The following is a 25,006-nucleotide window of genomic DNA, read 5'->3' as shown; positions in this document are numbered from 1 at the left end:
ATGTTAATAACATTGTATCTATACAGTCATAACTGTATCAGTATTAATATAAAGAGCTGTCCAATGTATCACGTGTAAAAAAGGAAAGAGTTTAAACACCGGGATAGAATAAACAAGATGATTTGCCGATGATGCGATTGTCCGCTGAGAAAATTTAAAAGAATAAACCAACTGACAAACATGTAGAATTAAGTAGGGATTTCATTAAGTGACCGAATTTTTTTCCCCTTGTCTCCCTCCCTTTCTAGGTAATGGAAATTACAAGACATATATAAATAAAATTCTCTAGTTTTCCCACATACCAACTACTAACTATAATATACAGTAGAAAAATAGAACAATTGGAATAGAAATAATAAGAAATATCTAGAGTCAACATGATTGTAACAGCAACATTTTTTGAAGGAGGCAAAAAATTTAAAAAAATAATTGAGAGATATACCATGTTCTTGAATGGCTAGACAAAATATGGTATAGTAGAAATGTTAATTCAGGATTAATGGATTAATTGGTCAATTAGATATTTAACTATGTAACTTTCTGTTTTTTTCCAAAATGGCTAAGTATAAAAAATTAGTCAAGTAATGACCTGAGCGGAAGTCAGCAACTTAACCGACTGAGCCACCCAGGCGCCCCGAACTTGTATTTTTCATTTGGCAATATATCATGGACATCTTTCCAGGTCAAATATATATACAACCACACCATCACAGCATTCACTTGGGATATACCAAGATTTACATGAACGGTTCCCTATTCTTGGACATTGTTGTCATTCTTTTCCGTTATTAAAAATGCTGCGAACATACCACATAGTTAATATGTTTATCATAATTCCAATAAATATTCTAACACTTTTATTTATAAAAGGGATAGAAAGTGCATCTGGAATTATAAATGTATAAGATTAGGCAGGAAATATGTGAAAGAGAAGGAACCATGTGGATTATTTGTCCTACAAGATATTAAAATACTTTCTACAGCCATAATGATTAGAATACGAATAGACTAGCCAAGTTTCAGAAACAAAGCAAAATAACCATTTAGAAAAAAGTAGAAGTTAGATTCTAATCTCTCACCATGAGCAAAAGATACATTTCAAAGTGAGTAAATATTTAAAAATTTTTTTAACGTTTATTCATTTTTTGATAGAGACAGAGCGTGAGTGAGGGAGGGGCAGAGAAAGAGGGAGACACAGAATCCGAAGCAGGCTCCAGGCTCCGAGCTGTCAGCACAGAGCCCGACGCGGGGCTTGAACTCACAGACTGTGAGATCATGACCTGAGCCGAAGTCGGATGCCCAACTAACTGAGCCACCCAGTCGCCCCAAGTTAAGTAAATATTTAAATGTAAAAGGTATCAGGACGAATTATAGGAAGTCATTAATATGATTGTGGGGCATGGAAAACTTTCTAAGCCTGGTACTGAAAGCCAAAACCATAAAGGAAATACCAGATAGATTTTACTTTAGTGAAGAAAATTAAGAACTTCTGTACACAAAACACTACATCTTTATGATGTAGAATAGTTTGACAGAAATAGGATGTGAGCCACAAGTATGAGCCACATATGTAACTGTAAGCTTTACTAGTAGATACATCGAGAAAGTGAAAAGCAGGTGACATTATTTCAATGACATATTTCATTTAATTCAATGTACCTAACATATTACCATTTCAACATGTAATCAATATTCAATTACTAATGGAATATATATTCTTTGTTTCCATGCTAAGTATTCAAAACCTGGTGTGTATTTTACACTAATAACACGTCTCAAGTAGGACCAGCCATATTTGAAGTCTCAAATGCCACACGTGACTACAGGTTGGTGTAATAGATAGTATAAATTAGGGGCGCCTGGGTGGCTCAGTCGGTTGAGCGTCGACTTCGGCTCAGGTCATGATCTCGTGGTTCGTGGGTTCGAGCCCCGCGTCAGGCTCTGTGCTGACAGCTCAGAGCCTGGAGCCTGCTTCGGATTCTGTGTCTCCCTCTCTCTCTGCCCCTCCCCTGCTCACACTCTGTCTCTCTCAAAAATAAATAAACATTAACAAAATAGAAAAATAATAAACTCTTAAAAAAAAAAAGATAGCACAAGTGTAGACTATTACAAATTAAGAGCCAGATGAAAACATGAAAAGGTAAAGTGTTTTCTTTGTGTGTGTATGAGTCAGTAACGATGTTTCCTAGGAAGTGGCAATTGTTAGCCTGATCCTAGGGCTGCTGTGACAAAGTGCCAGGCGGCTGGAACAACAGAAATGTATTGTCTCACAGATCTGGAGGTTAGAAAGGCCAAGGTCAAGGTGTCAGCAGCGTTGATTCCTTCTGGAGACTCTGAAGGAAAAACCGGTCCCATATTAAGGTCCTGGAAATGAGGACTTCAGCACATGAACCTGGTGGGGACAGGGCACAATTCAACCCATAACAGAAGGTTAAAGATGGGAATAAAGGCTTGGTTGTAGGAGCAACCACTTTCCTGACCTCGGCTAAGCCACCATTCCCATTTGGATTTTGCAATTGCCTTCCCACTGGTGATTATGCTCTTATCCTTGCCTTCCTACGGCCCGTTCTCCACAAGCAGCAGTTGTGAAGAACACAACTCAGGTCCTGTCCCTCCTCTGTTTGGAACCCTCTGTGCCTCCTGTCTTCCTTGGGGTAAGATCCCAAGTACGGACGGCATCCTCCAACGTCCTGTGTCATCTACTTCTCCATCCCTCTGCCCCTTGTCTGCTCTCGTCCGGGCACAGGGGCCCTCTTGCTGTCGCTTGAACGTCCCCTTCTGTCCGGATGCTCTCCCCCTGGGTGTCCGCTTGGCTCACTCCCTCACCTCATGGACTTCTCTGCTCAGGGGTCAGCTTCTCACCTGGTCACCCGATTAACATACCAACCGCCCCGCTGCTCTCGTTTGATTTTCCTTATAGTCCTTTGTCACCATCCCACAGATCATATGTTTGTTGGTTTTCTGTCATTCTTCCCCCTTGGAAAGGGAAGGAAGGGATTCTTCTGGCCCCTTGCTGTGTCCTTGGCATAAGGTAGACAGTAATATTTCTTAAAGAATGAATTAACCTATGAGGAATGTTAATTGCAATGCTATTTATAACATACATAAAGCGGAGACAGCTTATTGGTTCAAAAAAAGAGGAGGCATGGCTAAATATATTGTGGTGTTTCTAAAAATATTTAAGAGAGAGAGAGAGAGAGCATGAGTTGGGGAGGGGGCAGAGAGAAAGAATCCCAAGCAGGCTCTGTGCTGCGAACACTGGAGCCTGACTCAGGGCTCGAACTGTGAAATCATGACCTGAGATCAAGAGTCAGAAGCTCATCCGACTAAGCCACCCAGGTGCTCCTATTATGGTAGTTTCTAAAGTAGAGTAATATGTCTTAGAAATATATTTATCAGGGATGCCTGGGTGGCTCAGTTGGTTAAGTGCCCGACTTCGGCTCAGGTCATGATGTCACAGTTCATGGGTTCAAGCCCCACGTCGGGCTCTGTGCTGACAGCTTGGAGCCTGGAGCCTGCTTCGGATTCTGGGTCTCCCTCTCTCTCTGCCCCTCCCCTGCTCATGCTCTGTCTCTCTCTCTCTCAAAAAGAAATAAACATCAAAAAAATTAAAAAAAAGAAATATGTTTATCAGCATGAAAATATACTGAACTGTTAAAGTGGAAAATGCAGATTTTAAAACAGTATACCTCGAATGATCTACTTTTGGAACATACACCTGGTTACTAAAATCTGGACAAGTATCCAATGGCATGTGAATGTTTTTTTTTTTTTTTTCTGGTGTGGGGTTATTGGAGCTTTACATGTGTTTTCATGTACTGATCTTTTCTAATTTCTAATTACCTATGTGAATTTAAAAAATTTATCAACAGAAAAAAGAATACGGGAAAGTATGCAGCATATTTTAATTTTTTTAATGTTTATTTATTTCTGAGACAGAGAGAGACAGAGCATAAGTGGGGGAGGGGCAGAGAGAGAGGGAGACACAGAATCCGAAGCAGGTTCCAGGCTCCGAGCTGTCCGCACAGAGCCCGACGCGGGGCTCGAACTCACGGACTGTGAGATCATGACCTGAGCTGAAGTCGGCCGCTTAACCAACTGAGCCACCCAGGCGCCCCAGTATGCAGCATATTTTAAAGTGCTTTCCTGCAAGATTGGCTAAAAGGCAAGGATACTCAGTGATTAAAGTGAAAGTCAAAAGTCATCAGCCATGATGATGCCGTTACACCCGCTGGCAATGGCACACAAATAACAATGGCTGCATATACTACACATTACATAATATGTGACAGGTACTGTGCTAAGTGATTTCCCTCATTTAACTCAGGTGGGTGGGTGGGGTGTCTCAATCCTGCCTATGTTTCAGAATCACCTGGCGAATTTTTAATTTTTTTTTAAACATTTTTAAATGTTTGTTTATGGTGACAGAGAGACACACACACACACACACACACACACACACAGCACGAGTTGGGGAGGGCCAGAGAGAGAGGAGAAAGAGAGAATCCCAAGCAGGCTCCACACTGTCAGCACAGAGCCCGACGTGGGGCTCGAACTCACGAAACCGTGAGATCATGACCCGAGCGGAGATCAAGAGTCGGACGCTTAACCGACTGAGCCACCCAGGTATCCCATCTGTGGAATTTTTTAAATACCGGTATCTGGATGGTCAGGCTCTACCCCAGATATTCTGCTATAATTGGGCTGGCGTGGCCTGGGCATCAGTATTTTTAAAAACCCTCCCGATGGCTCTAATATGTAGTCCAGGTTGAGAACCACAGCCTTAACTCATTTCATATCTCACAACAACCCCCAAAGGAAGATTCAATTATTTTCTTCGCTTTATAAGTGAAGGAACTAAGGCGCAGAGAGATTATGCAACTTGCCTAAGGTCACACAGCTCGTCTGTGACGAATGTAGTTGGAACACAGGCAGCCTGGCTTTAACGCGACCCTCTTAAGCAAGCTCTGTATGGCCTCTATGCTCTGCTGAATACCCAGACACCTGGGTTTCATTTCATCCAGGCCAGCATGTAACCGAAATACGGGCACATAAAAAGACACGGTATATTCAAAAGTTCTTTGTAACTGATAAGGAACTATTTAATCACGAGAAATTATTATGCCTGGCGATACGATTTCCCATTTGAAATCTTATTCTTTTACTGAGTGGAATCCATGATTTGACCGAGGGATAGAAGGAATCTAAGCGTGTGAATCACACAGGAGAAAGGAATTCACATCCTGAGATTTGAAACTGATGAGGCACTTCTAAGCTTGTCAACAAGGAACAGTTTTCCCCTAGGTACGTCCAGGGTTGCTTTGTTGGCTGGGTTTTGGCGAAGTTCGTCAGTTCCACCACTTATGCCAAGCACCCTCTCTCTGACTTTTCTGGGCATGCCAGAATGCCTTGAGAATGCCAGAAGACATCGTCCCTGTCCTCACAGAAGTCACAACACTGTGTGGGGGGACAAATGTAGTGGCCGTTACGGTCACATGAAGCATGACTCAGGGGAGCTAAGGGTGGGAGCAGAGAGAGGTTCTTGAGACAGGAAATGCTGGAGTTGGGCCCTTCAAGGCTGAGTGTAGGCATTAGCCAGGCAGAGAAAGTGGGGAAGAAAATTCCCTGGTGAGAGAACAAGCCGACGTGCAAAACCCTGAGGAGATAACGCCTCAGGCCATGGTTGTTCAGCCATCGGGAGCATGAGACCAAAGGCAGTCGTGAAAAAAGGGGATGGGATGCCATGGCCAGCCAGCTCGCTGGTATTTAAACACAGCCAGAAGGTGGGTTGGAATTCAGTAGGTTGAGCCAGGCTGGCCAATAGTTTTCCCCATGAGTGGGTGCATGCAGTTGAGCCCGTCTTGGAGTGACAGCGTCTTCCCCACCCATGTTTACTGCCATCCCCTCTTCTTATCCCTGACACTCAGGAAGTTTCCTTTCTGTGTAGAGTAGGCACCATAGTTACCATTAAAAATTCAAGAACAGAAACGACCGCAAAGGTAAAAAGGGAATAAAACAGCTGTATGTTAAATACCGTCCCCTGGACTTGAGTTTCGAGTTCATGTTGCCCATGGGGGGTTGACCAGATGTCGTGAAGAAACCTGGGCCATGTCTGGTCTTCCAGTTGTGGGTGTGGCCAGGACATCCAATGAGCCATCTAATAGGGAATATATCTGAGCCAGGACAACGACTAAGATGCCCATTGTGTTGGACTGTCAAGGATCTTCTTAAGAATAGCCTCATTTTGGGGCGCCTGGGTGGCTTGGTCGGTTGAGTTTCTGACTTCGGCTCAGGTCATGATCTCACAGTCCGTGAGTTCGAGCCCCGTGTTGGGCTCTGTGCTGACAGCTCAGAGCCTGGAGCCTGTTTCAGATTCTGTGTCTCCCTCTCTCTCTGCCCCTCCCCTGTTCATGCTCTGTCTCTCTCTCTCTCAAAAATAAATAAACGTTAAAAAAAATTAAAAAAAAAAGAATAGCCTCATTTCTGTAATCAAGGAAGCTAATGGCCAAAAAAAAAAAAAAAAAAATTGTAAAAATTGCCACCATAACTTTAGAGGGTGGAGGGCAGGGGAAGTCACTTCATTGTAAGGATGAGGTTGATTTTGATCCCAGCAGCTTATTCTTTCTTTCCACACCAGCCACAGGAGAGAAAGAAAACCTTGAAGTGGAATCTATAATCTGTCCCTTCAAAGAACACATTAAAGCGCCCAGTCCTAAGTGGTTTTAAGCACACAGCATCACAGGACTTGATAAATAATTGATATAAATTAATGGCCAATGAAAGAAACATATCCGCACTGATCTATAATTACTGGAAGCAACCTCATATATTTTTCATAAACGTGTCGTTTCGTTGAAGTTTTTTTTTTTCTAAAATTCAGTGTATTCAGAATTTAGATTGTTTTCAATAAATGCTTTCAACTGCTTTCAAATGGCTGTGCTTCTCCGTCAAAATGGGCATCGGAGAAGCCTGTGTTTGGGCGCTCCTTTCTTACCTTCTGATTCTTCCTGACTCTCACCTGGGATACCCAAGAAGGAAATCGGGATGACCAGGGACACCTGTGGAACACTTCGGCTTCCTGCCACTCTGATCATGGCTCCCACCAAGCTCAGGGGGGATGTCTATTGCTTCAGAAGTTTGTGGAAGCAGGAGCCAAGTCCAGGGTTGGCACGACAGCAAGTTTCCAGTCCAACCGACTGACGGTTCCATTGCGTACGGCGTAGACGTATGATTCCACAGTGAGATGAATCTCCGAAGTGATGATTGAGATTTCAGCTTGGGTTCTGAATTAACTGCGCCAAAACGATCATCCAGACAAAACTACAACAACCCAAACCTGGTCCTGATCTGGAAACTGACTTTTGTTATTAAGAGCATGGTTTCCGGAGCTGGACAGATCGCAGTTTGCTTTCTGGCTCTGACACTTGTAGCTAAACACAAGCAAGGTACCTCCTATTTTTGAGCCCCGACTTCCTCATCGGTGAAATGGAATAATGACGCTTGCTCCCTGGGGTGGTTCAGAGACCAAATGGACTCGAATATCCAAAGCTTTTGCTACAATGACTAAAAGCTGGTATTTCACAGCCAATCAGGACAATTGAAATGGGTCATTTTGAGAAGACCTGTCTCCTAGCGTGCATGTGGAACATTAAATGTCATATGGAGGTCGCCGGGATAAGGATGTGGAGACTATGACCCAGGTGAATGAGACCCTCCGTTTGTATCCTAGTTTCTCGTAGATTCTGGCTAGTTGTTCATAGACCCTATTTTCTTTTCTTCCTGGTCGCATAACTAGACCATATTTGCAGCCCCTCTTGAAGGTAGCTGTGACCAAGGACTGGGTTCTGGTCAGTGCGATGTACTTACAAGCAGTATTTGTCACTTCTAGGCCCAGCCTCACAATTTCTCACTTCCCTTTTGTCTGCTTGAATTTCACAGATGACCTTACAGAGGACTTCAAGGCCCAGGGGATGCCAGAGCCACAGAATGGCAGAGTCTCGTTCTTGAACACCACGTGGGTAGCTGTCTGCTGAACACCCACACGCCACTTGGGCATGAGGAAGAAATGCATTTAAAAACTTTTTAAAAAAATATTTATTTATTTTTGAGAGAGGGACAGAGCACGAGTGGGGGAGGGACAGAGAGAGAGGGAGACACAGAATCCGAAGCAGGCTCCAGGCTCCAAGCTGTCAGCACAGAGCCCGACATGGGGCTCGAACTCATGAACCATGAGATCATGACCTGAGCTGAAGATCCAGGTGCCCCAGGAAGAAATAAATTTTTCAAATCTTTTTTTGGGGGAGGCGCTGGGTGGCTCAGCCAGTTGAGTGTCTGACTCTTGATTTTGGCTCAGGTCATGATCTTGTGGCTTTGTAGGTTTGAGCCCCACATCGGGCTCTGTGCTGACAACACAGAACCTGTGTGGGATTCTCTCTCCCTTTCTCTCTGCCCCCTCTGCTCTCTCTCTCTCTCTCAAAATAAGTAAATAAACTTTACAAAAAAGTTTAAGAAATAAACTTTTTTTTCATTCATCCTCAACGATGAATGGGTCAACGATTCAGTGGGACCCAATCCCCAAGTCCTGTAGACTCTTGATTGAGAAGGTCCTTTCCTTTTGTTGATTGGTAGATTGATGAGTATAAATCAGCATTTTTACGTGCTGCCTTTGGGCGAGGCACTGCTACTTGTTGAAGACAGATGAATCGGTGCTCAAAGATCGTTGGTTCAGCTACACTGAATTCTTAAGTTCCGTCTATGATACTGTCCAAACTCAACCATCTGCCAAGACCAGGCGGTGATGTCAATGTGTAGTCAGGCCGAGCAGACGCAGGAAACCAGAGATTGAGGGAATCAGCCCAAAGTGCCCAAGTGAAAGATCTTAAAATACTGTACTGGCCTAAGGAAAAATGTGTTTGGGTTGGGTTCAGCCCACCTGCTCCCCAGCTGGTGACTGCTGCTCTAAAACACCCCCAAAGATGGGCTTGTGATCTGTGCACCAGCCAATCATTGAATTGCAGCTGATGAGAACAGTAGTTGGTTAGGGTTGACACATGACTTCAGTCAGGCCAATCAGAAGCCTATAGATTCAATTCTGAGACTTCTGTTTGCGTGGTCTGGGGAGTGGACACTCCCCCCCCCCCCATGTTCTTTGCACAAGAGATGATGTAACCCTATCTGCATGGCCATCCTAGAATCATGAGTAGAAAAACATATCCGAGAACAAAGCCCAGATAGAGAAACATATAGACAGAGGCTGGATCCTGGTGATGTAATCTGAGCCCCTGACCAAGCTGATCCTTAAGACGGTATGACCCTGTAGGGGCGCCTGGGTGGCTCAGTCGGTTGAGTGTCCGACTTCGGCTCGGGTCATGATCTCGCGGTCTGCAGGTTCGAGCCATGTGTCGGGCTCTGTGCTGACAGCTCGGAGCCTGGAGCCTGCTTCAGAGTCTGTGTCTCCTTCTCTCTCTGCCCCTCCCCCACTTGTGCTCTATCTCTCTCTGTCTCTCAAAAATAAATAAATGTTAAAAAAAAAAAAGACAGTATGACCCTGTCACTTTGAGTTTCCTGAGCCAATAAATCCCACATTTACTTATACTAACTCAGGTTTGGGTTGGGTTTTCACTTATTTGCAGTAGAGAGTCAAACCTATATACCGATCCCTTTGAAAGATCTGGTGAGTCAAGTTTCTCCAAGTCTTTAATATGATAGATATGCCTCAGAGGGTGGAGAAAGACCTAGTAACTTTCAAGTCTGAGCATCAGTGGTTGGGCTCAGAGGTGATATTAGAAGGGCCAAGAGTCCCGACACACTGGTGAAAGAGAACGTACAGAATGAGGAGTGAAAAGGCAGAGAGAGACAGAGAGACAGAGAGACGGAGACAGACAGAGAGAAGGAAATGTCTTTCACAGGAAAAGAATCACGACGGGAAGAAAAGTCCTCGCATGCGTTTCTGTTCCATTTTGCAGCCTGAATAGCGTGGACTTGTTGTGAGTCCACAACGGATGACTTTCTGTGATTTGAGCCCAGAAACAGAGTTGTTTGCAAACAAGAGTCTCTCGATGAAGGAGACTTCTTATCTTCAAGTGAAGTCGAAAAGGAGCCCATGTTCTGCGGACGTGAAAACATAGGCAGGGGACCTACTGGACCTTAGTTTCTCTTTAGAGAAATGCCATTGGGAGGGACACTGGCGGTGTCCTGATGAATCAATCGACCACTATGTATGGGGCACCGGCTGTCCCAGGAGCCATGGGAGGCACAGGGATGGTGACGTTGTCACCCTCTCTAAACCTGAGATATAGCATCACACAGTCACTGATTTTCCATTTGTTCGTCATTTGTAAGAAAATGAACAAGAAGGCATTGATCATATTTGAGTCTGAATTATTTTATCTCATTCTAGGATCAAGAAAAGGTTAGTCAGGGGCCAAAAGTCAGGGGCCACCCACCAATTCACCCGTAGTTCCCGGGGCTCCATGTTAATGGACAGAGTTGTAACCTTCTTTGCGTGAAGACCGAAAATGGGTACACGGGGGCTGACCTCCATCCACAGCCTGCAATTGATCAAAGATGATGTATTCAAGGGGAAGTTCGAGGCTTTCTTCTACCGTGTTTCATGGTAAAGAAGCTAATGTAAGTAGTGGTCAACACAGTGATAAAAAACAAGACAGGGGATGTGACAGAGTGATGGGCCGTAGATCAGGGTGGGTTTCTCGAATGAGTGGATGGTTTCTGAATGCTTACTGTGTGCCAAGTGCCATTTCCCATGCCTTACATGTGTTAACAAAGCCTCACAACATACCTATGAGGAGGGTGTAATTATGATCTCCCTTTTACAAATGGGAAAACTGGGCACAGAGAAGTCAAGCAACTTGCCCAGGGTCACACAGGTACAATGATGGAGCTGGGGTTTGAACCCAGACAGTCCCCTTCTGGAGCGTGAGCTCTTAACCTCAGCTCTAGGCGTCCTCAAAGCAGCTGTGTGCTAGGAGACCTGGGGGAAGAGAGTTCTAGATGTGACAAGTGGAACACACCAAGGGCCTGAAGAGGGACAAGAGGTGGGATGCTGGGGGACAAGGTCGGGAGTTTGCTGCGGGCCACTGTATAGGCGTGGGATTTTCTCCTGGCTACAACGGGAAGCCGTGTGAAGTTCCCACAAGGGGACTGATAAGAGCTGACAGGTGCTTTGAGGAGATGGCTTTGGAAGACGGTGGAGAAAGGGTCGTGAGAGAACAAGTGGGAAGGGACAGGCCAGCTAGGCACCGTGCCGGCTTCCAGAAAAGAGACGGTGGTGGCCTGGGGGGGAGAAGGTAGCAGCAGCGACCAGAGGAACGGTTGGCTTTGGGGTACACCGAATCGGGGCTGGAGGCAGAACCCACAGGAGCTACTGATAGACTGGGTCTTGGGGGGAGAGAGAGCCAACGATGGCTCCGGGGGGGTGGGTGATGGTCACCAGCCGCCAGGGGGGAGGCGCAGGGTAGGGAGGGGTGGTGTGGACTCAAGTGCTCTGACTGGGGCGGGTCAGTCTGAGATGCTTCCTGGACACAGAAGTGGAGACATCAGGTGCGCTCCTTGGAAGTTCCTGAAAACGAAATTTAAGCCACATGCGTGTGGCTGAAGAGGGGAGCCGAACAGCCTTGACTTTCCTTTGAGTTTTGTTAGGGCCGGACTGCCTCTCTGTGCCTCCTACCTGAGTAGCTCTGCGTGTGTGTGTGTGTGTGTGTGTGTGTGCACCTATAGCACAGAACTTAAGCGAAAGGGCCCTGGACACAGACAGCCTGGATTTCCAACCTGCCTTTGCCACTTGCTAGTTCTATAACTTTGGGCAAACTACTTACCCTGTCTGCGCCTCACTTATACTACCCGTAAAATGGGGCACCTACCCGCAGATTTGTTGGGAGGTTCCGTGAATCGGCACGCGTACAGCACTCCGAACCGTGCTTGGTGCGGAACAGGCAGCCGGCAGAAGGCGGCTACTGTCACAGGTGGGTGTGGACACACGCACGTGACACGAGGAGTTTATGATTGTGCACTTGTTAAAAAGAGCGGGACCTTCCTGGGTGGATGGTCCAATACTTTCCTCTCTGAGCTATCATCAGTATAGAATGGGTGCAAGGAAGAGGCTAACAGCAAGCCCCTCCGTCCTCTCTGTGGGGGGTGCCTCACCCACACAGACCGGGATCCCGCCGTGATAGACTCCTGTTTCCTCATTACCTACCGCGATTTTTATGGGACCGAATTCTTCGGGTACAGCGTTCTGCCTTCAGCGTGTTTGAACTTGCAGCCCCCGCCCACCCCGGGACCTGGTCTGATGAATGGGGACGGGGCTTCGGGGGCCAGCGTGCTGTGGCGTCCCCCCCTCCCCTTAGGAAACGTCTTTCCCGTCACGTTACTTTGGGGGCAAAGGCTCAGTTGTCATCTGGGGTCTCTTGGCTATTTTGGTTTCTGGCATTTGAACCCTTTTCCACTCAGGGCCCATTTGGGGGAGGATAGTACTTCTGATAATCCTAATTGCCCACCGCTTTTCACGTTGTCTTTCCATTACACTCCATCACCTGTGGCCACCATGCCTTTAAGTAGCATTCAAGCGTCCTTCCCGTCTCGGGGTGGGTTTCTCGTCCCGTTTCTCGTCCCCCGGAGCGGGAGGTGAGATGGCTTGGCTAACCCAAGTGGGCCTGTTGTATCGCCCCTCGCAGTTGGCGACCACATCAAAGTGGTCAGAAATCACTCAGAACTCACTTTGTCTCCTCAAGCAAAGTTTCGGTAATTTGGATAAAAGGGCAGAAATGGGCTCTTAGTGCCTCGAGCTCTAAAATGGGATGGAGAGAGGTCAGATAGGCCAAGTTGACTCCTGTGTGAACGCAGCGTTGTCTCATTTTCTGTGACACTCAGGAGCTGAAGCTCACTCGGGCTGGAGTCAAGGTGAAAATAGTTCCTCAAAAGACTCCCCCCCCCCCCCACCTCATTGCCCTGTTTGCTTTGTCTGTTTGAATTGCAGATTTTTAAAAAAGTTCATTTATTTATTTTTAAGAGAGAGAGTGAGCAGGGGTGGGGCAGAGAGAGAGGGAGAATCTCAAGCAGACCCCTCCTGGCTGTCAGCACAGAGCCGGACATGGGGCTCGAACTCACGAACCGTGAGATCATGACCTGAGCCGAGATCAAGAGTCGCAGGTTGAACCGACTGAGCCACCCGGGCGCCCCTCCCTCTGTGTTCTTAAAAATTACGTTTCATTGTGGCAAAGCACACGTAGCATAAACGTTTGCCATCTCACCCGTTTTCAAGCGTGTGGCTCATTGGCACTGAGAGTGTGTGCATTGTGGTGGAGCCATGACCCCCAGCCATCCCCGGTCCATCCAGTTTCGAAGTTTTCTCCCGGTGCAGAAAATGGAAAAGCAAAGCTGAGAATCCGGGGCTCCAGATTGGGCAGGGAGCATGCTGACAGGCTTTGCTCGCCTTGTGGGGCAAAGAAGGGTCTGGAGGAAGATGCTTGGCCCCTGTCAGTAGTCACCTACGAACCCTGCTTTGAAGACACAGGTGCGGGAAAACCGCTCTGCTGCAGCCATGATTTTGCTCAGAGGAGCCACCTTCTGGCACTGAGAGGTAATGCAACGACCTAGCCTTTCTTAGGAAGTCTTTCAAAATTCCTCATGCGAGTGACATCATCTGACATCGGGCTTTCTCGGATCGACTTATTTCACTTAGCATAATAGCCTCCCGTTCCACCCACATTGTTGCAAATGGAAAGATTTCATTCTTTTTGATCGCTGGACTTTCTTTATCCATTCATCCGTCAACGGACATTTGGGCTGTTTCCGTACTTTGGCTATTGTTGATTGCGCCGCTGTAAACTTTGGGGTGCATGTGCTCCTTCGAATACAACAGATGAAATAGGGGAAGGGAAGGCAAAATAAGAGAAAAACCCAGAAGGAGGCAAGCCATAAGAGATTCTGAAATACAGAGAACAAACTGAGGGGAGGTTGGTTGCTGTAGGGGAGGTGGGTGGGGGGATGGGGTTAAATGGGGGGCTGGGCACTAAGGAGGGCACTTGTTGGGATGCGCGCTGGGTGTCATATGTAAGAGATGAATCACTGGGTTCTACTCCTAAGGCCAAGACTACACTGTATGTGAAGTAACTCGGATATAAATTTAAAAAAATAATAAATAAAATGTCTTAAAAAAAATCGGTAGAGGAATTTGGGCATTTTGTTAAGTCTTGGGGAAAATGGCAAATGTAGGTTTTACATCTGTGCCTCTCCCGCGTGCGTACCTATGTGTCTATGCCACCTCTGTCTCCATCCCAGTGTGTCCCCATGTGGAGACTTCTCTGTCTCCATTCCTCCAGGACATGAGATCATTTGCAGCAAGGATCCATTCACTTAAGACTTTCAAGATGTACTGAAAACACTTGACTAGAACTTGTTTAGGATCCTTAGGAGGATCCTTTGTTATGGATACAAGTTTGGAATTAGGGTGAAAATTGGGACAGAACAAAGAACCTGTTGGTTGAAGAATCAGACAGTGAAGGAGGAAAGCCCACACGCTCTTGACCCGCCTCACTCTGAAGGCGGGACAGGGCCACCGGGCTCCCAATGTTACAGGAAGAGCCCATTCCGTCACCCTGCATAGGGTGACTTGGCTGTGCTGAAGGGGGAGGTGGGGGGGTGCCACAGGCTCCCATGGGGCTTCTCTGCTCTTCCCTGGGCCACCCGTGGTGGTCCCCGCCATTCCCAGGGACGGGTCAACGACCCCCTTTACACCGGACCTCGGGGCTGTGCCAGGGCCGCTATAATAAATACCACAGGCTGGATGATTTTTCCTCATAGTCCTGGAGGCTGACTTTTCAAGATCAAGTTATCAGGTTTGGCTTCTTCCGAGGCCTCTCCTCTTGGCTTGCAGATGGCTGTCCTCTCCTTGTGTCCTCACGTGGTCTTCCCTCTGTGTGTGTCAGCCTCCCAATCTCATCTCCCTATAAGGACACCAGTCATATGGGGTCAGAGCCCACCCCAAAGACCTCATCTTAACTTGACCTCTGTCAGAAAGACCCTATTTCCAAATACAGTCACATTCTGAGGGATGGGGGTTCGGGAACCCACACTGGGCCCAGAACAGGGGCTGCGTCTAGCCTTCCGGGGGCAGAAGACATATGGCAGGTGCAGCTTCTAGGCCTGGGGTGTGGAACTGCCCTCTTCACTCTCAGAAGGCACCGGCTTTCCCTGGACCTCCCAGCGACCGCATCCCTGGAGACCCTCCTCCTTGCAGACCGACCCCTCCAGTCTGTGCCATGTTGACCTTCAGCGTAGGCCTGACTCTTGCTGTCACTGTTAAGGACCTACAGGGGGCCGCCCGTCCAATCAAATCCGAGCCCCCAGGCTTGTACTCAAAGCCCATCATGGTGTTACTCCTGGGTGCCATGACATCGCAGTGTGGATTCTCCCCAACACTGCCCTTCCGCCTCAGCCCCCGCCCCAGCCTCCATATCCTTTGGTCCTTCTCTCAAAGTATATTTTATTTTTATTTTTTATGGGAAAAAATGTTTTTTAATGTTTTATTTATTTTTGACAGAGAGAGAGAGACAGAGAGACAGAGAGAGACAAAGCATGAGCGGGGAAGGGGCAGACAGAGGGAGGCATAGAATCTGAAACAGGCTCCAGGCTCTGAGCTGTCAGCACAGAGCCCGACGCGGGGCTCGAACCCACAGACCGCGAGATCATGACCTGAGCCGGAGTCAGACGCCCAACCGACTGAGCCACCGAGGTGCCCCTCAAAGTATATTTTAAACCCAAGATGAAACTGTTCGCCCCAGTTTTGCAACCTATGCCAATCACTTGGCAACATGGATTTTGAGTCTTTCCCCGTAGATACGCTCCAATCAAGACGCTCATGGGCTCTATAATGTTTCACCTGCTGAACGGGCCATGCTCCACCCCGTTTGCCCACATCACGACCTTCCCCTCTGCTACCAGCTTCTTCTCTGCCAGCCTGTGACAGTTTCTGCATCACCTTCCGCCACACCTATCTGCACTTTGGACTTCAGTCTCTATAATTTTCTAGCTTTCTAGTCCTTTCTGATTCGTTTTCTGAGTTTCACACTAGATTGTAGATTCTGCCTTCTGGTTCCTTTATGTCTGAAAATACCTAGAAGAATCTGTGTAGACTGCAGGCTCAGGAAACAGAGGACGGGATCCAGGGGCTCTGTCTGTATGCATAGGTGTGTGGGGGTCAGGGAAGGGGATCGTAGGAGGGTGGGAGTTTTAGTCCTGGGATCCACATCAAGGGTGATTTTGCGAGTTCTCTGATTCTCTCTCTGTCTCTTGCTAGACCTCTTCTCATGCGGGTCCTCATTCAAATGCAGTATGGGTCATACCCAGTTTTCCACAGTCCCCACTCTTCCCTATTGCCTTGCCCTTGGTGTCTCCATTCATTTTCATGACCTGCTTGACCCTCAGAGTATTAGTTTGTGGTCCTATGTTGAGTTGTTTTGTTTCTCTTTGTCATAGGGGTTTTCTCCCTCTGAGTCAAATATGCTCTTTATAGCAGCTACTGCTTTTGTTGATGGCATCTTATCCCTCCTTTTAGATCGTGCTCGGATCCCTCTGCCTTGATGGAATTGCCCCTGACATTCCTTATGTTCAATCTCTAACACTTCTGCATTTGTTTGTACTATGTAATCAACTTTAAAATTATACTATCTTCTCACTTCTTGCCTGTAGCACATACTTCATATATAAATACGTCATAGCAAGAACAGGCAAGGCGCCTGGCTGGCTCGGTAGGGAGAGTGTGTGACTCTTGACCTCAGGGTTGTGAGTTCGAGCCCCGCATTGGGTGCGGAGATTACTTAAAAATAAAATCTCAGGGGCGCCTGGGTGGCTCAGTGGGTTGAGTGTCCAAATCTTGATTTTTGGCTCAGGTTGTGATCTCACAGTTCAGGGGATCGAGCTCTGAGTCGGGCTCCGCTCTGAAGGGATTCTCTGTCCTTCTCTCTCTCTGCCCCTCCCCTGCTTGCGTGGCACGGGCTCACTCCCTCAAAATAAGTAAATAAACATTTAAAAGAATCTTAAAAAAAAGAAGAAAGGAAGAACAGCCAACACTCCAGGAGCATTACCGATGACAAAACTATTGAAATGATGTTTGTGGTGCATCATTTCAATAAGACGGCTGATGGCCGCCCCCTGACGACGATTACTTTTCAGCCTTGCTGGTGGAGTGACTACCAAGGCCAAGTGTTAAGAAGGCGTAGGTGTTACTACAAGTGAATGAAGCTAGCCTTGCTGAGACGGCCTGCTACCCCTCGACACCCCAGCTAGCCCAGCGCTGAGTTGGTGTAGACAAAGTGAACAGACACTGCAAAAAAAAAAAAAAAAAAAAAAAAAAGTTTATTAAATGTCCTTTATGATTTTCTTCTAATCAATTAAAAGCTTTTCACCTATTCATTGATCTTGTCGTCACCTTCCATAATGAGCATTTCCGATTTCATTTGTGGTTTTTAAGATGTGCCATAAATGGTAGAAATTAAATGCTCGTGTGACTTAACACTGACATTGGAAGCCAAGAGAGAGAATGTTTGTGTTTCCTCTGTTAGCACTTAAAGTACCGTGTTCTCTAGTTATGCTCTGGCCACTCAGATGCGATCACTACATTGCTATCGTGGCTTTTCCAGTCTTCTCTTAGCTGCTTAAATTTTTTTGTTCCTCTCGTTCCAAGAGCCTCGGGGAGGAGGGCGGGGCTGAGAAAGCTCAGATTATAAAAGCGTCCTTCCTCTGCAAGAAAGGGGAGGCCAGCAGGATCCTTCCAGCGCAAGCAAATCCTGCCGGACAAAAATCCTACCTCAGCTGGTATGTTACCAACCTTTGCTTTTTTTTGTCTCTCCGTAAATGTCGCGATTGTTGTGACTCGTAGAATTGGCACGAATAGAGTGTGTTTGGGAAGGGCATCGTTTAGATTTTCTGGGAAGATGTGAAATCTGTGAAGATTTGGAAGGAACAGAAGACAAGACGGGAAATTTCTCAGGGAGCTGTGGGGATAAGCGTGATGGTGGTCCACGGATAAATACGGTACTCGTTTGGATGTATTTAGAAGTGTAGCCGTCTGCAGCAGGTTTCTGAATGATTTAAAATATAATTACAGTGTCCCCCCCCCCCCACCGATTGACAGAGTCAGAAATTTCCTCAAATGAGCTTTATTAAGAAATGCACTGGCATCTTAACTGTGCAGCTGACGGTCTAAAGCGATCCTATGTTCTCCAAACATGGGATGATCGGGGACGTCACCAAACAGTTTCTCCTTAAATCAAGACGATGAGGGAGCCTAAATTAGCATCAAGAAAGAACGTGTCCAAAGCGTCAACAGTCTTTGATGGAAGGAGAAAAGGATATTTGGCTGATTTTTACACACTGTGCTCGCTTACCTTTTGTCAGCTTCCGGAACACGCTCATGGCTTGTGTTCTTTAGAAGCAAAAGTGAAACACTGAGGGGTTGGATGAATAATTAAAGATTTCATTTCTATTCGGTTTTGAGCCCTTGACTGCCGGCGCTGACTTTCTCGGAGTTAAGATTCTTCAGCAGAATACAGACCCCCTCATGGTAGGGGGTTTTGGCTCCTCGGTGTCTCGAGATTGTAAAGCACTTTCTTTCAGGGTTGTGACTTTTGATTTATGGTTCTTTAAAATTTGGAACAAAGTTGGTATCACGCTGTATTCATCTTCTTTGTCTTGCCTAACAATTGATGTTATTCCTGGTACCCGTGAAGATGACAGGGCTCCAGGCATAGCGGGACCCCTGGTCTTTCCCCCTCATTCTAGGGGGCTCTCAGCAACTAGCACCTTCAAATTCATTTGCTGCCAGGACTCACCTCTCTCCTCTCTCCTCTCTGGGGCCGGAGACCCTGGGATCAATGATTTTAGGAGCTCCCCTGGGTTTTCACCATCCCCCCAGTTTTTACCCATCGATGCAAACTTCAAAAATGTGACTGACAAAACTACGGCCCCTCGGGAAAGCGGGATAATTCCCATGACAACATCGATCTCAGTCCTCCAGGGTGAAGCAGACAGGGGAGGCGAGGCGCACCTTAACCCCTGTGGGGTCACTGTAACTCTTGGGTAAACCTCCAGGGCTGGGGCGAGAACGGGAAGGGAGAAGATGTCTCCGCATGGTGTCATTTCTGTTTGAAGCTTCTGCAAGTATCACTCACCGTTATGAATAATTGATTCATTGAGGGAATGAAGGCAGTGGAGATGGTCGGGCTTCGGCACCGGCCCTTTGGAACATTCTTTCGGAGCACGAACGAGACAGTCCCTCTCATTTCGGGTGACATAAGGAAAACGTGCTCTCTGGTCTCCTTTACCACACAGAGACTTAGGTAACACATCCTGCTCGAAGAGCACCTCTCTCCCTGGTGGTGAGAGGCAGGGAAACCATAATTTTAAACACATGCCCAATGCTTTTCTTGCACCCGGATGATCGCGTAGCAGATTGAGTTTTGGTTTTGGTTTTGGTTTTGCAACGGGCTTGCAGGATGCAGGAGTATTCTGTTAGGAATGGGTGATTTCTAGATGATTCGGAATGAGCCGTGAAGGCCAGTAATGAAGAGAGCATTAGGCCAACCTCCTCCCCCTCGAGGTTTCTACTCCTCGATTCAAATTTTAACGGTGTATGAATGGAGTGTAAATGACAGTCTGTCTCTTCCCCAAGAGGTGGTAATGTGGCATCTATAACGTTCTGTGCCTTGGTTTCCTCATCCGTTTAAGTGGGGGAATAAGAATCATCTAACTCACAGGAGGACGGAGGGTTAAGAGCTCAGCATAGCGCCTGGCACATAACAGACCTTGCGTGAGACGCGGCCACTGTTTTCTCCTGGCACGAAGGGGCCGTTCACGGCTGATGGGGACGCGTCTCGTGTGTTTGCAGGACAAATTGCGTTGTCCATAAATTCAAGTTATGACCCACAGAAGAACACCGAGCCCAAATTGACACGATATGGTCTCTGAAGCACCCCAGTTACATGCTTGTGTTTTATAAAAATCCCGGGGTGCCCGGGGGGCTCAGTTGGTTGAGCGTCCGATTTCAGCTCAGGTCATGATCTCGCGGTTCGTGAGTTCGAGCCCCGCGTCGGGCCCTGTACTGACAGCTCGGAGCCTGGAGCCCGTTTCGGATTCTGTGTCTCCCTCTCTCTCTGCCCCCCCCCCCCCCGCCCCGCTTGTACTCTCTCTCTCTCTCTCTAAAAAGTAAATAAACATTAAAAATAAATAAATAAAAAGATCCAATGATAAGTTCTGAAGAGCTGGGATTGAAGCCAGAGACGAGAGGGTCATGGAGACTATTCGCAGTGTCCTGGGTGAGGTCGCTGATGCTGTAAATGGGGTCCCCTGACCAGGGGCCCCAGCGGCACCTGGGAACTTGTTAGAGACGCAGAGCCTGTGGGCCACCTCGGAGCTGACGAGCAGTTTCGGGGGCCCCGCAAGCTGAGTTTTCATGAGGCCCCCAGCCATTCAGTCTGTGCGGAGAACACGTGTTTCTGTGCGTGGGCAACTGGAGACACCGTGGGTCTTTGGCCGGGGACTGCTGTGGGGCCTGACGTGTGCGGGCGTCTATGCCTTCGCGATCCCACTGTGAAACTGTGAAACCGCCAATGGCATTTCAGAGTCCATTTGGGTCTTGATTCTTTACTCAGGCAACGTCCGTCCGCAATCTTTGAGTGTCAGGGCCATCGATAAAAATAATCGAGAGATTGCTAAGACTCTGAAAGCTGAGATCACGCACAGTCAAACGGGTAAGTCCTCCATCTGGCCAGCCTCTCAGGTGCCTGTACCCTGGGGCCCATCGCTCCGGGAACCGCTTTCCCTGAGCAACTTCCACGAGCGTTCAAGGCCTTAGAGGCAACAGGCCCCAGGCTGGTGCGTTGGGGGCGCCGGGTTCCGTCTGGGATGGCTCCCCCTGTGCGGCCCGGTGTTCCTTTTACACGGGAGTCCTTTCCCTTTCAAATCATTATTTGGAAATAATGGTGGATTCACAGGGAGTTGGAAAAATAGTGCCGAGGGGTCCCAAGTAGCCTTCGCCCCTTTTCCCCGATGGGGGGGGGGGGCGGGGCGCTATGCTCTAGCATCCAATCCAGGAAACGGACATCGGTATCACCCACAGACTGCACTCAGATTTCTCACTGAGATGTACTCCTCTGTGCGTGTGTCATTTTATTCAATTTTAGCAGGAGCACATTTGGGTAACCACCACCACCAGTCAGGTTCTGGAACTGTTTCACGGTCGCTAGAAGGAGCCCACTTTATCGTCCCACCCATCGGGCCCCACCCCCTCCCCTGACCCAGGAGCTCTTTGTACCCTGAAGGCTGTTGGCTCAGGGCATGGGGGGGGGGGGTTGATCTTGCTTGCACCTGACCATGCTCACCCCTTTGCTTAGGCCCCCAGCGAGATCAGGCTGCAGGCAGTTTCTAGCAGCCCCAGCAGGCTGGCTTTCCATGTGCTGGGTCAGCCCCGCACGTCTGGAGTCTCTCTCCTTTTACCCTCTGCTCGCGAATTGCTCTTTCCTTCCTTTGTACCCAGCAATCTTTCAGTAAGTCTCTTCCAAACTTTGCACACCTAGGACAAAATATACATTTAGACGGTGAGGCAAACAGGTTGTTCCCATGTCTTCTCCATTTATTATCTATTTATTTATTTATTATTTTTTTTAATGTTTATTTATTTTTGAGAGAGAGAGAGAGAGAGAGGCACAGAGAGAGGGAGACACAGATCCTGAAGCAGGCTCCAGGCTCCGAGCTGTCAGCACAGAGCCTGACGCAGGGCTCGAACTCTCAAACCGAGAGATCATGACCTGAGCCCAAGTCGGATGCTCAATGGACTGAGCCAGCCAGGCGCCTTTCCATTTATTATTTAGATTCTTCCCCCCACCCCGCCCCCTTCCAGAACCGGTTCAAGCCCTGTGGGTGGCTCCCTGTCCCCTGCTCTCTGGGTCCCGAGCGCACCTCTCTGGGGGGCTCACAGCTGAATTGGCTGAGGATGTAATTCCTAGATCACCATCTTTTCTCTCTAAAAAATACACATATGCTTCATCTTCCGGCTTATGGTGCCACCGAGGAGAAGTTTGATGCCAGGCTTACTTCCCTCCCTCTCGTACCTTATTTTTTTCTGCTCGTACAGTTTTGTGTTTATTCTTATCCTTGAATGATTTCACCAAGACACCTCTAAGCCAATTAATTTTGCCTGGCAGGAGACTCGGTGGAACTTCTTTTTTTTTAAAGTTTATTTATGTTGAGAGAAACAGAGAGAGCCAGCAGGGGAGGGGCAGAGAGAGAGAGAGAGAGAGAGAGAGGGAGAGAGAGAGAGAATCCCAAGCAGTCTCCACACTGTTTTAGCCTGGCTCGAACTCACGAACCATGAGATCGTGACCCGAGCCGAAATCGAGAGTCAGACACTTTGGGCACCTGGGTGGCTCAGTTGGTTAAGTGTCCAACGTGGGCTCAGGGCATGATATCTCACAGTTTGTGAGTTCAAGCCCCGTGTTGGGCTCTGTGCTGATAGCTTCGAGCCTGGAGCCTGGAGCCTGCTTCAGACTCTGCATCTACCTCTCTCTCTGCCCTTCCCCTGCTCGTGCTGTGTCTTTGTCTCTCAAAAATAAATAAACGTTAAAAAAAAAAGGGTCGGATGCTTAATTGACTGAACCACCCAGGCACCTCTTGGTGGGACTTTTTTGTACTAAAGACCCAATTCTTTCATTAGCCCAGGGAGGAAGATTTACCCTGTTGGCCTTTTGACTATGGTGCCTCCTCTACAGGGATCATTTTCTTCTTCTGAAAGGCGTGTTACTTTCAGGGCCCATCTATCCGTGTTCCCCGTGGCTCCACACGTGACGGCCACAGCAAGGGGTGGCGCGGTTGCCCCGAGGGGCTCCTGTCCGGGTTGGAGAGTTGATGGGGCAGAGCCTCGCGATGTCCTCAGCCTCAGCCTGTGCTGTTCCCACTCTGCCAGGGGTCACTGTGTAGGACACTGAGCTCGTGTCCACCAGACAGCTGAGCACGTTCTCCGGTTTGATGTTGGGTGCCACGATGGTGCCCGGGTTTGCCACCCCTGAGGAGGGTGCCAGTTTCGTGCACAAAGAGGACTGGAGGCAGTTCGGGAAGGCAATTCGCTGCTGGGTCGTGAGACTTCTTTTCTGAGCAAACCCTCTCCTTCTGTCTTGGTCACAACTGCCTTCATTACACCTTACGGGGACTGACTGGGGAGGCGACATGCTCCCTGGAGCCATTCACACCCAGGGCGGGCTGTAATCAGAACACAATAATAAAACACCAACAACAGGCTTCGCAGAGCTGCAAGAAAACCAAAACAACCAGACCTGAGTTTGCGTGTAAAAAGAGTTCACAAAGTAAACATTTTAGGCCACTAGCTAGCAGAAGTCAATAAAATATTAGCATTTAAGAATAAGGGGGAGGGGCGCCTGGGTGGCTCAATCCCTTAAGCCTCCAACTTAAGCTCAGGTCATGATCTCACCGTTGGGGAGTTCGAGCCCTGCTGTGCTGACAGCTCAGAGCCTGGAGCCTGCTTCAGGTTCTGTGTCTCCCTCTCTCTCTCCGCCTCTCCCCACCCCCCACCCCCCACCTCTCAAAAATAAATAAATAAATATAAAAAAAAATAGAAGAAGAGGGAAAAGCAAATAAATGCTGGGAAGAAAGAATAAAAATGAGGCTGCCCTCAGGGTTTTCTTTTACAAGATCAAAAGTCTAATAAGAACGGAACAGGTTCTACGGTGGGGGGAGAACGTTGTCAAATTCTTCACGTGCGAAAAGACATTCACATGAATAAAAAGTACCCCATGTACACCTCCTGTGAGTCGCTCCTCTCAAATCATCCCCAGGGACTTCCTGCCGATGCAGACAGATGAATCCAGGGTGGAGAAGTCCGGAATGAATGGACTCCCACCGGGACGCCAGTGATACATGGAGGGTTGAGTCTGAAAGAGGGTCGAAAACATAGACATAAAAAGTATTCTCATACATAAAAATATACAATCTAAAAAGAATAGCTTGACAATAACAAGCTGGGTCTAATTCCCGGATTACATGGACGGCCATGGGGCTGGGGGAAGTTGGGTGACGGTCATCCAGAGAGTAACCTGAAGGCAGCGGGCAGATGAACAAACCTGACCCGACACTGACTTAGTGCAGTGAGGGTCAGGTTTGCGGGGGCTCTGTCATTCTTTCCTAAAGCTACTCGGATTTCCTCCTTAGCATTGCTGCTCAATCAGATACCTTAGGGGGTCCCGCTTTGATTTTTCCCTGTACGGGACCCAAATAAAATTGAAGAGTCTTATGACTGGTCTCGCACAATATTTTATTCAAAAGATATGTAGGTCCAACATAGCAAGAGCATTGGAAATAAATGTGAATGAAAGGACACGGTGGCAGGCAGGCTTCTGAGATGGCTCCGAAGGACCCCTGTTTTTCGGTGTTTGTGTCCGGGTGTGGTCCCCTCCCCTGGAATGCGGCAGGACTCAGTGACTTGCTTCTCATGGTAGAATATGGCAAAGGTGATTTGGGATGTCACTCGCATGATGACATTACAAAAGCCAGTGACTTTGCCTTGTGGCAGATTCTATTACCTTATGGGCTGGCATGCTTTGACCAAGCAAGTTGCCGCATAGGAGGGCCCACAGAGCCAAAACTGAGGGTGGCCTCCAGCCACTGGCCAGTGAGGTCCTGACCCTAGGAACTCAACCCTGCTGACAACCACGTGCACTTGGAAGCAGGGCCTTCCCCCGTCCAGCCTTCAGATGAGACCCCAGCCTCTGCTTGTACCTCGACAGCAGAGAACCCACCTCAACCGTGCCTAGGTTCCCGACCTGCAGGAACCGTGAGATCAAAGTACGTGCTGTTTTTAGCAGTTATGTTCTGACATAATTTCCGACACGGCAATAGATAACTGAGAGGAATGGTTGAACTCAGAAAAAAGTCCAAAAGATGCTGTCTACCTGTCTCACGACGGCCTTACTCACGGCGGCAT

At 47.9% G+C, this 25,006-nt stretch overlaps 1 protein-coding gene across 1 annotated transcript in view; it reads left to right on the top strand.

Moving 5' to 3' along the window:
• The first annotated feature begins 17,769 nt into the window (after positions 1 to 17,769).
• The window catches only part of LOC128772529 (transient receptor potential cation channel subfamily M member 8-like), a 39,051-nt gene continuing 31,814 nt past the window's right edge, over positions 17,770 to 25,006 (top strand). The window contains exon 1 of the mRNA XM_053888558.1: positions 17,770 to 17,832. The gene's annotated coding sequence lies outside the window, so the exon portion shown is untranslated. The remainder of the gene's footprint in view (positions 17,833 to 25,006) is intronic.

Source organism: Panthera pardus, unplaced genomic scaffold (assembly GCF_024362965.1).
Source record: "Panthera pardus isolate Hobbes unplaced genomic scaffold, ASM2436296v1 HiC_scaffold_10, whole genome shotgun sequence".
Taxonomy (NCBI): domain Eukaryota; kingdom Metazoa; phylum Chordata; class Mammalia; order Carnivora; family Felidae; genus Panthera; species Panthera pardus.
This window is presented reverse-complemented; position numbering and strand designations above follow the sequence as displayed.